This window comes from Rhincodon typus, chromosome 15 (assembly GCF_021869965.1).
Source record: "Rhincodon typus isolate 14 chromosome 15, sRhiTyp1.1, whole genome shotgun sequence".
Lineage (NCBI taxonomy): Eukaryota > Metazoa > Chordata > Chondrichthyes > Orectolobiformes > Rhincodontidae > Rhincodon > Rhincodon typus.
The window spans coordinates 62,514,541-62,529,518 of NC_063346.1; positions in this window are offsets into that span (position 1 = coordinate 62,514,541).

The window sequence follows — 14,978 nt, forward strand, 5'->3', positions numbered from 1 at the left end:
GCCTAGACCCTTTTCTGATGAAGGGTCTAGGCCTGAAACGTCAGCCTCTCTGCTCCTATGATGCTGCTTGGCCTGCTGTGTTCATCCAGCCCTGCACCTTGTTGTCTCGGATTCTCCAGTATCTGCAGTTCCTACTATCTCTGATTGGAGGGAGAAATGGTAGTTTGCAGAAACATTGGGTTCAAAGGCAGTGTTTTTCAGGAGAGTTGACAAGTGTAAAGGGACATAATTGAAGAGGGCGAATAGGGAGTGAGAGGGAAAATTGTGTGGTCAACAGTTTGTGAAAGTGGCTGAGTGGCAGGAGATGGGTCTCCTGAACAGGGAGAGAGAGCTGTTGGTTGGCATCTTTCTCTTCCCTGATGTCTTGGTTATTTGTAACAGATGGATGTTTTAGAGAGAGTATTTTAAACCCCTCCATTGGGATTTGCCATGAGTCTAGGAGGATCTTTACTGCTCACCCTTGACCAGTTGCTCAAGCACAGCTTGTCCTGGGCTCCTTGGAACTGGAACTTGTTGACCCACAGCTGCCTCAAGGATTTCAAGGTGAAGACATGCACATGCTCAGAAATGAGAAATGTTAGTTGTGAATTGTGTATACATTCTCAAATCTTTTATGCTGTTTGTGTTTCAGAGTTATACAGACATATACAGCACGGAAACAGACCCTTTGGTTCAACAGGTTCATGCTGACCAGATATCCTAAATTAATCTAGTCCCATTTGCCAGCATTTGGCCCTTAGCCCTCTAAACACTTCCTATTCACATACCCATCCACATGCCTTTAAAATGTAGTTGTACCAGCCTCTGCCACTCCCTGTGGCAGCTCATTCCATACATGCACCACCCTATGTGAAAAGTTGCCCCTTAGGTCGTTTTTAAATCTTTCCCCTCTCATGTTAAACCTTATTCCCTCGTCTTGAACTCCCACTCCCTGGGGAAAAGAATGTGTCTATTTACCCGTCCATGTCACTTATTATTTTATAAACCTCTATAAGGTCACCCCTCAGCCTTCAACGCTCCATGGAAAATAGCCCCAGCTATTCAGTCTCTCCCTATTGTTCAAACCCTCCAACCATGGAAACATCCTTTTAACTCTTTTCTGACCCTTTCAAGTTTCACATCGTTCCTATAGCAGGGAGACCAGAATTGCGCACACAGCTTCACATCTGTCGGTAGTAACGTACAAACATATGAATTAGGAGCAGGAGTGGGCTATTTAGCCCCTTGAGCCTGCTGCATCATTTGATAGTCATGTCTGATCTGTGTGTAACCTCAAATCAGCATTCCTGCCTACCCTGACAACCTTTCACCGCCCCCCCCCTGCAAATGTTAACATCAACCTATACATCTCTGCCTTAAAAATATAAAAAAATATTCAGTGCCGTTTTGGTCTCTTTATCTGGGGAAAATGTTCTGACTATGGAGGGAGTGCAACAAAGGTCTACTAGACCGATTCCTGGGGTGGCAGGATTGATGTATGAAGAGGGACTGGATCAGTTAGGACTGTTCATGAATCCCTACAGTGTGGGAGCAGGCCCTTCGACCCAACAAATCCACACTGACCCACAGAGCATCCCACCCAGACCCATCCCTCTATAACCCACCTAAGCTACACATCCCTGAGCACTATGAGCAATTTAGCATGGTCAATCCACCTAGCCTGCACATCTTTGCACAAACCCACACAGACACGGGAGATCATGCAAACTCCAAACAGGCAGTCACCTGAGGGTGGAATTGAACCCGGGTCCCTGGCACTGAGAGATAGCAGTGCTAACCACTGAGCCACTGTGCTGCCCGTCATTGTTTAGGAGAATGAGGGAGATATCATAGAAACATATAAAATTCTAACAAGACTATGTGTGGTAAATGCAGGAAGAATGTTCCCATTGACTGGGGAATCCAGAACCAGGGGTCACAGTCTAAGGATATGGACTAGGCCATTTTGGACTGACGTAAGGAGAAATGTCTTCACCCAGAGAGTGGTGAGCCTTTGGAATTCTTGCTGCTGAAAGTGGTTTGGGCTAAAAAGTTAAATGTTTCCAAGAAGTTAGACATTGTTCTAATGGCTAAATTGATCAAAGGGGAGAAAGCAGAAACAGGGTAACACAAATCTATACAGCACCAAAGAGGCTGTTTGGCCTATTGAGCCTGTACTGCCAAAAATGTATAATTACCAACACTAGTCTCACTTTCCTGCACTGGGCCTGTCACCTTAAATGTTATAACATTCAGGTGCACATCCAAGTACTTTTGAAAGGTTGTGAGGTTTCCCACCTTAACCAACCTCCCAGGCAGTTCATCCTAGACTCCCATCATCCTCAGGAGAAAAACATTTTCTCAAAATGATGCCCTCTTGATACTGACCCTTTGGCTAAGGGGAACAGCTGCTTTCTATTCACCCTGTCCTTGCCCCTCATAATCTGTCAGGTCCCCCCAACCTTCTCTGCTCCAAAAGAAACAATCTGGGCTTATCCAGCTCCTGTTCATTGCTGAAATGCTGCATCCCAGGCAACATCCTGATGAATCTCCTCTGCACCCCCTCTAGTGCAATCACATTCTCTCTAGAGTGTGGTGACCAGAACTGCAAACAGTATTCTAGGTGTTGCGTAACCAAAGTTCTGAACTACTAACCGTCATTTTTTATGTTAACCGCAAATATATTTATCCCTCCCATAATCTTATCTACATCAATAATCAATATCACAAAACTATAAGGGATCCAACACTGATCTCTGTAGTATGCTATTGCTCACTGGCCCCGAGTCACAAAAAAATAGCCTTTTACCACTGAGTTTGACGATCAGCCGTGATTATACTAATGGTGGAGCAGGCTCAAAAATCTGAATGGCCTTGTCCAGCTCCTATTTCCTTTGTTTCTATCACAGGGTCTGAGAAAGCATCTGTCCCTGCAACATTAACTACTTCTCAATCCTTAGGGTACTTCTCCCACCAATTCCCCTAGCTATTCCACCTATCCTTAGCTTCTTACAATAATCCTTACCAGAGCCTTGTGAAAAACTGTAAACCCTCTACACTGTACATCCTTTGACTCTACTCAGAGACACACTGTAGGGGATTGAGAGAGCAGCTTTATAGCCGTCAAGCAGATGTGCCTGAGGGTGACGCTGATGTATACACAGCATTTGGAACCCAGTTTTTCAGAAACAAAACCATGAGAGATTTTACTTTAAGGCAGCAGTTTATTTGAGGTTTTGTACAGAGCAAGATGTCAATAGTATGTAGCACACTGAAGGATTCATGTTAAAATCTCACCATTATTTTTAATACCTCATAATCTTTAGAGTAGGTTCAGTCAGATATCTAATATCAAAGAGTACGTGGTGGGACAGAGTTGCGATCAGCTGCTTGTGCCCCTTTTGCCTGCCCTGTCAATGCTCTGAAGAGAAAGCAATGGAGTGGGGTGTGTGGATGGGGTAAAGTGAGGGAGGGGACTTCCCCAAATCAGTCTCTGAATTATCTGGATCCAGGTGAAGGATTAACTTGTCACTTCTGCCGTTCCCTGTCCTCAAGTTGAGTGAGTCTAGCCAGGCAGTTCGTCTTTCTCAGCTTTTGCTTCACAACAACTTTATTTCCATAGCAGTTATAACACAGTTGGAGTATCACCAAGGTAAACCAGACTGTGTCACATACAGCAAGATTCAAGCCGGTGTCCAAAACACTAGGTCAAAGTATCAGGTTTCACTGGGAGTTGTGCTGAGGCAGGGCTGGATTTGGTGATCTCCTGGAGCTGCTGCAAGTTGGTGAGCAGAGTGTATGGTGTCTGAGGTTTGACCTCAAACTGGTATCATGGAGGCAGATGGTGCCCATAGCTCAGAAGCAAAGTCTGTAACAGGGGCTGAAGACATTGGCTTCCTGATTTATAATCCGACCAGTTCTGATCTCCGAGCTGATGCTGAGGTAAGCTTACCTGTGTGTCCTGATATTTCAGATGATATTGCAGAGGGACACCGTTGATGGGAAACAGGAACAGGGTAAGGATCAATTCTTGGGGGACATCAGTGCTTATGGTGCAAGAAGACAGTTATGAGTGGAACCAGGTGAGAACTGTCCCAGGCACCCAGCTGAAACCTGGAGGTGAAAATGGACCTTGAATTTCAGTTACTCAGGGAGAAACCACATCTTAAAAGGAGTTTGCAGCATCATTTGATTGGGCACTGATACAGTGCTACTTTTGAGTGACTGGGAGCTGTCTGGGGTACTTCAGGCTTTAATTAGTCAGTAAGTGACAAGTGTCTGCAAGAGAGTGGATGAGGGGTCTGGAGATCCACGAAAACGCAACTCTTCTGATTAGGACAGATGGGTAGCCTGTCATCTCCAGTAGAAAGTGCCTTTGGGAATTCAGTGATCATTGTCAAGTGGCATTATTAAAAAGCATGACGGATCTTCCTCTAGACATTGCCTTCTCCTTTCACTGCCTCTCTTTGAGCTCCATCACTCGATCCTGCACCCATTGATCTTCAGGATTAGCACACACCAGGCGCTCGACTACTGTTTGGAATCTGTGAAGTGAAAGGGGCAGATGTCAGTCGTGACTTGCTCTAGATCTCAAGGTAGATTACAATATAGATGTGGATTTCTCCAATGCCAATACAGTGTGGCAAATCTCAGACAGAAAGAGCCTTTCAGAGGGCGGTGATTAATACTCACACAACAGCAGCTTGGGAACTGTAGCAAGAGATGGCAACTGTTATGAAATTCTGTACGGCTAGATGCAATTCTGTTTTGATATAACGCTCACAGCACAGAGTACCCACTGGAATACTGGGATCTAAACAGAAATGGAGAAAGCAATGAGAATTCAGCTATCACAATGTCACTACCTTGAACAGAGAAAGTTCAGATTGAAGATAAAAGATTTCAAACAACCTTCATAGATTCAGCTCAGAACCTAGTGAACTAACATGGATCAGCAATCAGAGAGGACAAAGTAGATTGAACTAATCAAACTTTGATTCAAATGATCATCTGGGCTGGATTCTGGTAAGACTGACATTGCAAAATGTGGCCCTTGTAAGTCAGAGTGAGCTTGGGCCCTCAGTTGTGATCTGACTGAAACTTGAGAGGGTCAGGAGGAGATGTTTAGGCCTGATGTCTGTAGAAGTGCTTGCTGTGTCGTTCCTGAAAGTTCTGGCTCGCAGGTTCCTCACTCTGCCCCAGTCCTAGAATTCCAATCAAACAGTTTTGCTCGTTTGAACCTGAATTCCCCTCTATTTAACAACTTAAACCTAACATTGTAATTTCTAGAAAATGCAGTCCTAGCTTGTGTTAAACTTACCTCGTAGTTTCACACTTGCAGTGAAGGTACCCATCAATGTTGCATTCTCCCCAAGGCCCTTTGAACCGTGGTGCACAGCACAGCTCCCAACTAGTTGAGGTATGCTCTAAGCTGGGCTCTGTACATGAAGTCTAGTTTCAGCACTCACCCTGAGGTGGTTACAGCCACGGGAGAAACATAATGGAGTATTTTGGGAGAGAACTCCGAACCTGCTCGCAGACCCTGAGAACTTGGGAAAGGCTGGATATTAGACTTTTCCACTTGAAACAGAAGAAGGAACTGATAATATCTGGGAGGATTTTTGACAGTTACACAAATATGGATACAAAATCTGGAATATTATTTTAAGCAAAGCTGCTAAAGGGAAGCAACACAGACTTAAATCAATGAATAAAAAGCAGTTGGATTACAATTGGGAAGTTTTCCTTCCTATAAGAGAGTGCTCGAAGTGGGAGAGCATATCCCCAGCCTGAGCAGTGCAGGGGAAAGACTGGGAATTTTTCAGGAAGGTCAAAGTTCCTGGAGAGCTTTGAGTAGATGTTTCGATCGGTAATTACTGATTGGCAGGCACACTCCTGATTTCAAATCTCAATAGCGCTAACTGGAACACAGGCTAGGAACCAAGTCTGAGAAAGGCATGAGAAAGAATGCACAAACAAATAAAGGAACGTCTGAATCCGACTGACTCACACCTTCTCTGAGGCTGCATTTATACAAGAAAGTGGTCATATCATCACAGCTATTTCTGGAGTTTGACTCAATGGCAATTTCCTCCACCACCCCCCCCCCCCCCCCCCCCCCCCCCAACCCCCCCCCCCCCCCCCCCCACCTCCCACATAACCATCAGGGGATTTTTGTGGAGTCACAGGCTTTGTGACGATGTTAAAGATGGTGCCAATGGAAACCCAAACCGTCAGCAACAATCAATCACATTGATCCTCAAAGAAGATAAGGATTATTACAGGCGATTGTGAGGGGGGAAGAAGGGGCAAACAGAAGGTGAAGAGTGGATTTAAGCAAAGTCTGGTGGTTAGTGAGTGAGAAATAGGTAGAGATTTACAGGGAAGTTGTCATAACTCTTGAAGATGTTTCAGTAACCAGAAGTGAGATTAACCAAGATTATTCACTTCTGTAATTAATGTTAGATTGGCGTGAAAATACAAATTTCACACACACCGACTCCAATAATCTTTTAGTCATTGATGTTCTACAACTTCAAACTCAGAATAGGCAATCCTTTAACTTCAGGCAACTGAGGATAAAGCAGTGCCCTTCCTGTAGCCCGCACAAATTATTTATCCCAGGTCTGCACTTGTGTTTTCCCCTGCACTGACCCCAGGTAACTGAACAGACGTAGACAGAGCGGGAATATCCTGGTAATTGCTGCATGAAGCACATAGGGACTGTTAGGCTTTGCACTGTGGGTTGTGAGTGGTGGGAGTTTGGTATAAAATTGGAAATATCAAATACTTTGTGTGGTTTGCAATCTCAAGTCTTATCACTTCTGTCACTTCGAATGACGTGTTTGTGATTACACAAAGTCTAATTACTGTTCTCCAGTGGAAGAGCTGAGCTCATTGACTAAGTGAATCTTGAGGTTCAATCTGCAGCTCTCATGTTCCGATAGTATCAGTGTGAACCATTTGGTCCTTTCCCCATGGGTTGAGACAGTGGAAGGAGTGTGAAATGTGAGAGTTACCCCCACAACTCACAGCCCACAATGAAATCCCCCACAAATTCCTGACAAAACCTGAAGAACCAAGCTTAAGAAATGTGACTGCCTCCTGCAACAAAGTGTCCAGGTAACTTTCCCTTTCCCAGATGCATTGCAGACTCAAAAGCTCAGACTCCAGCTCATCAACTTTGAGATGGAGTTCCTTAGACTACAGTCACTTCTCACAGATATCTCACTGGCATCCACCAACTCCCAACTGCTACAGCTGCAACACAGCACTTTCTTACCATCTTTGTTAAATTGCATTTAACTACTCAGGTTTCAAATTTAGAAATATCACTCAGTAATTGTAATTATGTTAACTAATACCTCTGGAGCTCACTTCTCATGTCTCCCTATCTCCATCTCACATGCCTATTTACTTCTTCTTTCACTGGATCATCATCTTCCCCAGTGGATCAAATTCCTTAACTACCTAAATTCCAAAAGTTTATCCCACTCTTGCAGTACTCAATCACACTGGATCTGTGTACTAATTACTTTGTGCATCGACTGGACTTCCTACAGTTATGCTTAATACTGCAAAATTAGCTGGGCACTCAACTCCTTACAATATATATGATTAGAACGAAAAGACCAAGTGTGTTGTCACCAAGTTTGCTGATGGTACAAAAATACGTAGAGAAGCAATTGGTGATGAGGAGACAAAGAGTCTGTAAGAACTTAATTACTGGTTAACTGAGTGGCCAAAAATTTGGCAGATGGAGTATAATGTAGGAAAATGTGAACTTGTCCCCTTTGGCAGGAAGAATAGAAAAGTAGAAGATTGTTTAAATGGAGAGAGACTGCAGCACGCTGCAGAACAGAGGAATCTGGTTGACCTTGTACCTGAATCATCAATGTTTGAACAGGAGGCCCAGTAAGTAACTATGAAAGTAAATATTGCCTTTCTGGAAGGGAGGTGAAGTATTAATATGGGAAACTCATGTTACAACTGTCAAGGTGATTGATGAAACTGCACCTGAAGAACTGTATACAGAATACAGGCAAGCAACAGACTTCTATAGAACACAATTGAGAGAAGGTGCACACTGCTGACTCCCAGGATGGAGGGGTTTGTCTTAAAAGGAAAGGCTGAGCAAGTTGCATCTATACCCATTGGAGGTGAGAAGAATGAGAGGTGATCTTATTGAAATAAGATTCTGAAGTAGCCCAACAGAATAGAGGTTCCTTGTAGAGGAATCTAGAATTAGTTGGCACATTTTCAAAATAAGCAGTCACCCATTGAAGATAGAGATGAAAGGGATTTCTTCATCAAACTCGTCCACAGGGAGCAATGAGTTCTGCATCATTGAATCAAATCTCAGATGGATAGATTTCTTTGTCTACAGGTAGGAGAGTAGAGTTGGAGCTGCTTTCAGATTAATCAAACTCTCATTGAATATTGAAAGAGGTGCAAGGGGCTGAATGGCCTGCTCCTGCACCTAGTTCTTGTGATTCTGATTCTGAAATTCCAGAAATCCATGTCAGACTCTGCACCCTGAAGAACCAGTTCAAACTCACTACCTAAAGATCTCACTGGAGCTGCCTCTGAGCAAAATGTTTGTCACTGACTCAGAGTGAAATTACAATAAATTGGTACAATTAGAAACTGTGATCAATTCTTAAAGTTCCCCTCACTTACAGAATTAAGCACTCTTCCTCTTAGCATCTTGTGGATCAGGATTTTGGGCCAATAAGTTCAGGTTTTTTCCACAAGATAAAAAAAAGTCTCCATTATCCATATATTGAATAGGAAAAATGTTGGAGTAAAGGCTAAGCAGAAGGAGGAAGTTATCAATGAATTCGGAAGAACTCCCTTGTTTGGAATGTTCTCTCTCTCAATTCAAAAACATGTTTCATTAGATCTGGTCAGAGAACTTGGGGGAGTAAGGAGAATAAGTATTTGTGGAGAGCACTTCGGTAAGATGATCATTGATTCTGATGATGCAATGGAGAAGAGCAAGGAACAATATATTGTAGAATGTCTCGAACTGGAAGAGGCACATTTCAATGAGGTGAGAAGAGATGTAGCTGGGAGAAATGGAACCAAAGTCTGATGGGGAAAACTGTAACAGAACAATGGGTGTTCATGAATATAAAAACTGCTTCAGGTACAGGCTTAGGCACATTCCACAAAGTTCAAAGCCTAAACCAAGGCTTTTTGAATGATGAGGCAGTTCAATTTTATAATATTTTATACACACATTACCATCAACTCTTATGCTACAGTGTTCAGAGCTCAGTTGAGGAAAATTAACAAGCAGGAGTACTGGAGAAGCAGTGCCTTTCTATTTACTTGCTGGAAGATTACAAAGAAAAAATGGTTGTGTGATGCAACCTGTGGGGAATTCTTCAAGTGAGAAGCAAATTAATTTGAATCAGTTCAGAGAGGACATGAAGATGGAAATAAGAGTGGCAAAGAAAGAATGAAACTAGAATGGGAGTCACCATAACAGTAAGTGAATAATAGGATGTTGCGTGGCAAGGCCAAAATACTTTTGAGAGCTTGATAGATGTTTACTGAGAATGGGGCGTCTGGCAAGATCTTGCTATAAATGGAGATATCAAAGTAATGAATGTTTGGGAATTGAGAAGCAGAAGGCGTTGGTTTTGCTTCTTGGTTTGGATAATCTGCCTGGTTGGAATGTGTGTGTCCATGGCAACTGCAGGAAGCAGCACTGGAGATAACAGAAGAGCCGATTGAAACCTTCCAAACTTCCCTAGGTACAGGAGAGGAGCCAGAGGATTGGATATCCAGAATCACAGATTATTACAGAGACCATTCAACCCATCAAGCCTGCACTAGCTCCTCAAATGAGCATCATTATTTAATGCCTTCCCAGTGCCTTACCCTTATTCCAGATAGTTTAGACAGTCCTCATAACTACAGGTCATTTAGTTTAGCATTAATATTGCATAAACAATGATCACGGAAAATCAAGAGGCACTGGGAGAAGTTTGGGCTCATTAATGAGAAACAAAATGGATTTGTAAAAATAGGTTGCGCTTGAGTAATCACGTTGAATTTACCAGTGAAGTAACAGGGAAGGTTGTTTATATGAATTTTAAGAAAGAATATTTCAATTTCAATGACGTAATTTATAGAAGGCTGGGAAATCAAATTGAAGCTCATCGAATGAGATATACAGTGTCAGCCTGCCAAAACATTGGTTGAAGGACAGAAAATAGTAAGTCACAGTAAAGGGTTATCTTTCAGACTGGGGAATGGTAAACACTGGTGTTCCCGCCACCACTTTTCTTAATACATGCATAATGTGTATATTGAAATACGGAGTAAAAATTGGCAAAAGTCATCAAGATTGAAAGAGTATCAATCAGTGATGATGATCAGAATCACCTGCTAGCCTGGCAGAATGGGCAGAATGTGGCAGATGAAATTTAATACTGAGAAGTGTGAGTTGATGCATGTTGGCAGAAAGGATATGGGGCGGAATTATATAGACTTTGTAGTCAAGTTCTAAAGAGTGTGCAGGGACAGAGGAGCCTTAGGCTTCATGTGCATCAATCTTTGAAGATGGTAGGGCATATTGAGAGAGTGATTGACAAAGTAACAGGATTTTTGGGCTTCATAAATAGAAACATCGAGGACAAAAGCAGGGAGATTATATTGAAGATTTATGAAGGTCTGGTGAGGCAGCAATGAGAGTAGTGCATGCATTTCTGGACCCCACGCTTCAGGAAGGATGTGGGGGTCCTTGAGAGGGAGCACAGGAGATTCACCAGAATGGGTCCAGGGATGAATGAAGTGCAGGTGAAGTGCAGCTTCACCTGGAAGGTTGGAAGGTGAATGGTTAGGTGTTACAGCTCCTGCAGTTGTAGGGTTTTTTTTGTGGACACAGTGTAGGTGTTCTGCGAAGTAGAAGTAGGAAGTCCCTTTCCACTTACATCCATGACTGCTCTGACACTTGACATCAGTTTCAGAATTTCTAGTTTGCGGGCTCCAGCCACCGACTCTTTACATGTCTATGCGCTATCATGATAGTCTCAGAGCTCTCCGCTTCTTCCTGGACAAAAAGCCTGAACCATCCCCATCAACCATCAGCTTTCTCCACATGGCCGAGCTCATCCCCACCCTGAACATCTTCTCTTTTAACTCCTCTCACTTTGTTCAGGTCAGAGGGGTGGCTATGGGAACCTGCATAGGCCCCAGGTATGTCTGGTTCTGTATTCTGACCTCCACCCACAACTCTTTTTCTCTGATATATCGATGATCTCATTGGACTTGCTTCCCTCTCTCATCTGGAATTGGCAAAGTTCATCAATTTTGTTTCAATTTTGCAGAAAGGGAGGTTGTCAAGGAGGGTTTGTCTATTGAGTCAGTATGGGTGGAAGTCAGAAACAGAAAAGGAGCAGTCACTTTATTGGGAGTGTTCTATTGACACCCCAATAGCAACAGAGACACTGAGGAACAGATTGGGAGGCAGATTTTGGAAAAGTGCAGAAATAATAGGATTGTTGTCATGTGTGATTTTAACTTCCCGAATAGCGACTGGAACCTCCTAAGTGCAAATAGTTTGGATGGAACAGATTTTGTCAGGTGTGACCAGGAAGAATTTCTGACTCAATATGTAGATAGGCCAACTAGAGGGCAGGCCATATTGGATTTGGCTCTTGACAACGAACCAGGCCAGGTGTCAGATCTCTCAGTGGGAGAGCATTTCGGTGATAGTGATCACAACTCCCTGATCTTTACTATTGTCATGGAGAGGGATAGGAGCAGATGGTATGGAAAATATTTAATCGGGGGAGGGGGAATTACAATGCTATTAGGCAGGGACTGTGGAGCATAAGTTGGGAACAGCTGTTCCCGGGGAACTGCTCAACAGAAATGTGGAGGTTTTTTAGGGAGTGCTGTATAGGTTTGTCCCACTGAGGCAAGGAAGGGATGGTAAGGTGAAGGAACCTTGGATGACAAGACATGTTGAACATCTAGTCAAGAGGAAGAAAGAAGCTTACTTAAGGTTGAGGAAGCAAGGATCGAATAGGGCTGTAGAGGGTTACAAGGTAGCCAGGAAGGAACTGAAGAATGGACTTAGGAGAGCTAGAAGGGGGTATAAGAAAACCTTGGCAGGTAGGATTAAGGAAAACACCAAGGCGTTCTATACTTACGTGAGGAACAAGAGGATGGCCAGATTGAGGGTGGGGCTGATCAGGGATAGTGGAGGGAACTTGTACCTGGTGTCGGAGGTGTCCTTCATGAATATTTTGCTTCAGTATTCACCAGATAGAGGTACCTTGATGTTTGTGAGGACAGTGTGAAACAGGCTGATATGCTTGAACATGTTGATGTTAAGATGTTAGGAAAGAGGATGTGCTAGAAAAACATGAGGATCAATAAGTCCCCTGGGCCAGACGGGGTATACCCAAGGTTTCTATGGGAAGCAAGGGAAGAGATTGCTGCGCCTTTGGCGATGATCTTTGCATCCTCACTGTCCACTGGAGTAGTACCAGATGATTAGAGGGTGGCAAATGTTATTTCCTTTTTCAAGAAAGGGAATAGGGATAATCCTGGGAAGTACAGAATAATCAGTCTTACTTCTGTGGTGGGCAAATTATGGCAAGGATTCTGAAAGATAGTGTTTATAATTATTTGGAAAAGCACAGTTGATTAGAAATAGTCAACATGGCTTTGTGAGGGGCAGGTCATGGCTCACAAGCCTTCCTGAATTCTTTGAGGATGTGACAAAACACATTGATGAAGGCAGAGCAGTGGATGTGGTGTTTATGGATTTTAGCAAGGCATTTGATTAAGTTCCCTATGGCAGGCCCATTCAGAAAGTAAGGAGGCATGGGATTCAGGGAAATTTGGCGGTCTGGATACAGAATTGGCTGTCCAATAGAAGACAGAGGGTGTTAGTAGATGGAAAGTATTCAGCCTGGAGCTCGGTAACCAGTGGTGTTCCGCAGGGATATGTTCTGGGACCTCTGCTCTTTGTGATCTTTATAAGTGACTTGGATGAGGAAGTGGAAGGGAGGGTTGGTAAGTTTGCTGATAACACAAAGGTTGGTGGAGTTGTGGACTGTGTGGAGGGTTGTTGTAGGTTGCAGCAGGACATTGACAGGATGCAAAGCTGGGCAAAGAAGTGGCAAATGGAATTCACCCTGGAAAAGTGTGAAGTGATTCATTTTGGAAGGTGGAATTTGAATGCAGAATACAGGGTTAATGGCAGGATTCTTGGCAGTGTGGAGGAACAGAGGGATCTTGGGGTCCACGTCCATAGATCCCTCAAAGTTGCTACCCAAGTTGATAAGGTTGTTAAGAAGGCATATGGTGTGTTGGCTTTCATTGGCAGGGGAATTTAGTTTAAGAGCCACGAGGTTATGCTGCAGCTCTATAAAACCCTGGTTAGACCGCACTTGGAATATTGTGTTCAGTTCTGGCTGCCTCATTATAGGAAAGATGTGGAAGCTTTAGAGAGTGTGCAGAAGAGATTCACCAGGATGCTGCCTGGACTGGAGGGCAGGTTTTATGAGGAAAGGTTGAGGGAGCTAGGGCTTTTCTCATTGGAGCAAAGAAGGATGAGAGGTGACTTGATAGAGGTGTACAAGATGATGAGAGGCATAGATAGAGTGGATAGCCAGAGATATTTTCCCAGGGTGAAAATGACTATTATGAGGGGGCATAATTTTAAGGTGATTGGAGGAAGGTATAGGGGAGATGTCAGAGGTAGGTTCTTTATACAGAGAGTGGTGGGTGCATGGAATGCACTGCCGGCGGTGATAGTGGAGTCAGATATATTGGGGACATTTAAGGGACTCTTGGATAGGCACATGGATGATAGTAAAATGTAGGGTATGCGGGGTAGTTTGTTCTTAGTGTAGGATGAGAGGTCGGCACAACATTGTGGGCTGAAGAGCCTGTACTGTGCTGTACTATTCTATGTTCTATGTTCTAATTTCCACCCTGCTCTCACCTTCACCTGGTCGATCTCTGACTCCTCCCTTCCTTTCAACATCTCTATTTCCATTTCCAGGAATAGGTTGACTACCAATATCCCTACAAACCAAAGGTACTCCCACAGTTACCTTGCCTATATGTCCTCATACCCTGCGTCTTGTAAAGACTGTATTCCATTATCTCAGTTCCTCCCTCTCTGTTGCATCTCTTCCAATGATGCCATCTTTGACAAGGGAGCCTCCAAAATGCCTACCTTCTTCCTCAACCATGGATTGCCCAGCGCCATAGTTGACAGGGCCCTCAGCAGGTCCAATCCATCTCCCACACTGTGTCCCTCATGCCTCTCTTCCTTCCCACAACAGCAATAGGGTCCCCCTTGTCATCACCTATCATCCCACCAGCATCCGTTTCCAGAGCCACCATTTCTGCCACCTCCAGCAGGAAGCCACTATCAGACACGGATTCCCCTCCACTTCCTTGTCAGCCATTCGCAAGGACTATTTTCTCTGGGATACCCTGGTCCACTCCTCCTTCACTCCCAACACCACCCCCACAGCCCCACAGCCTCCTTCTCCTTCCGCAGAAGGTGTAACACCTGCTCTTTTACATCCTCCGTCCTCAGCATCCAAGGGCCCAAACACACCTTCCAGGTGAAGTAGTACTTAACCTGCACCTCACGCAACCTAGTCTAGTGTATTCACTGCTCACAATGTAGTCTCCTGTGTACCGGGGAAACCAAATGTAGACTGGGTGATCGCTTCACAGAACATCTACGTTCTGTCTGCAAAAAAGTCTCTGAGCACCAAGTTGCCTGTGACTTCAACACACCACCTCCCTGCTAACATCTCTGTCTAAAGCTTGCTGCAGTGCTGCAGCAAAGCTCAGCGCAAGCTGGAAGAACAGCACCTCATTTTCCAGTTGGGACCTCAGCCTACTTGGCTCAGGATAGAGTTCAACAATTTTTGAGGCACCTTCTCTCATGTCCTTACCTCAACCCACACACACCACGCCCTGTTATCACATTGTCTGCTATTACACATAAC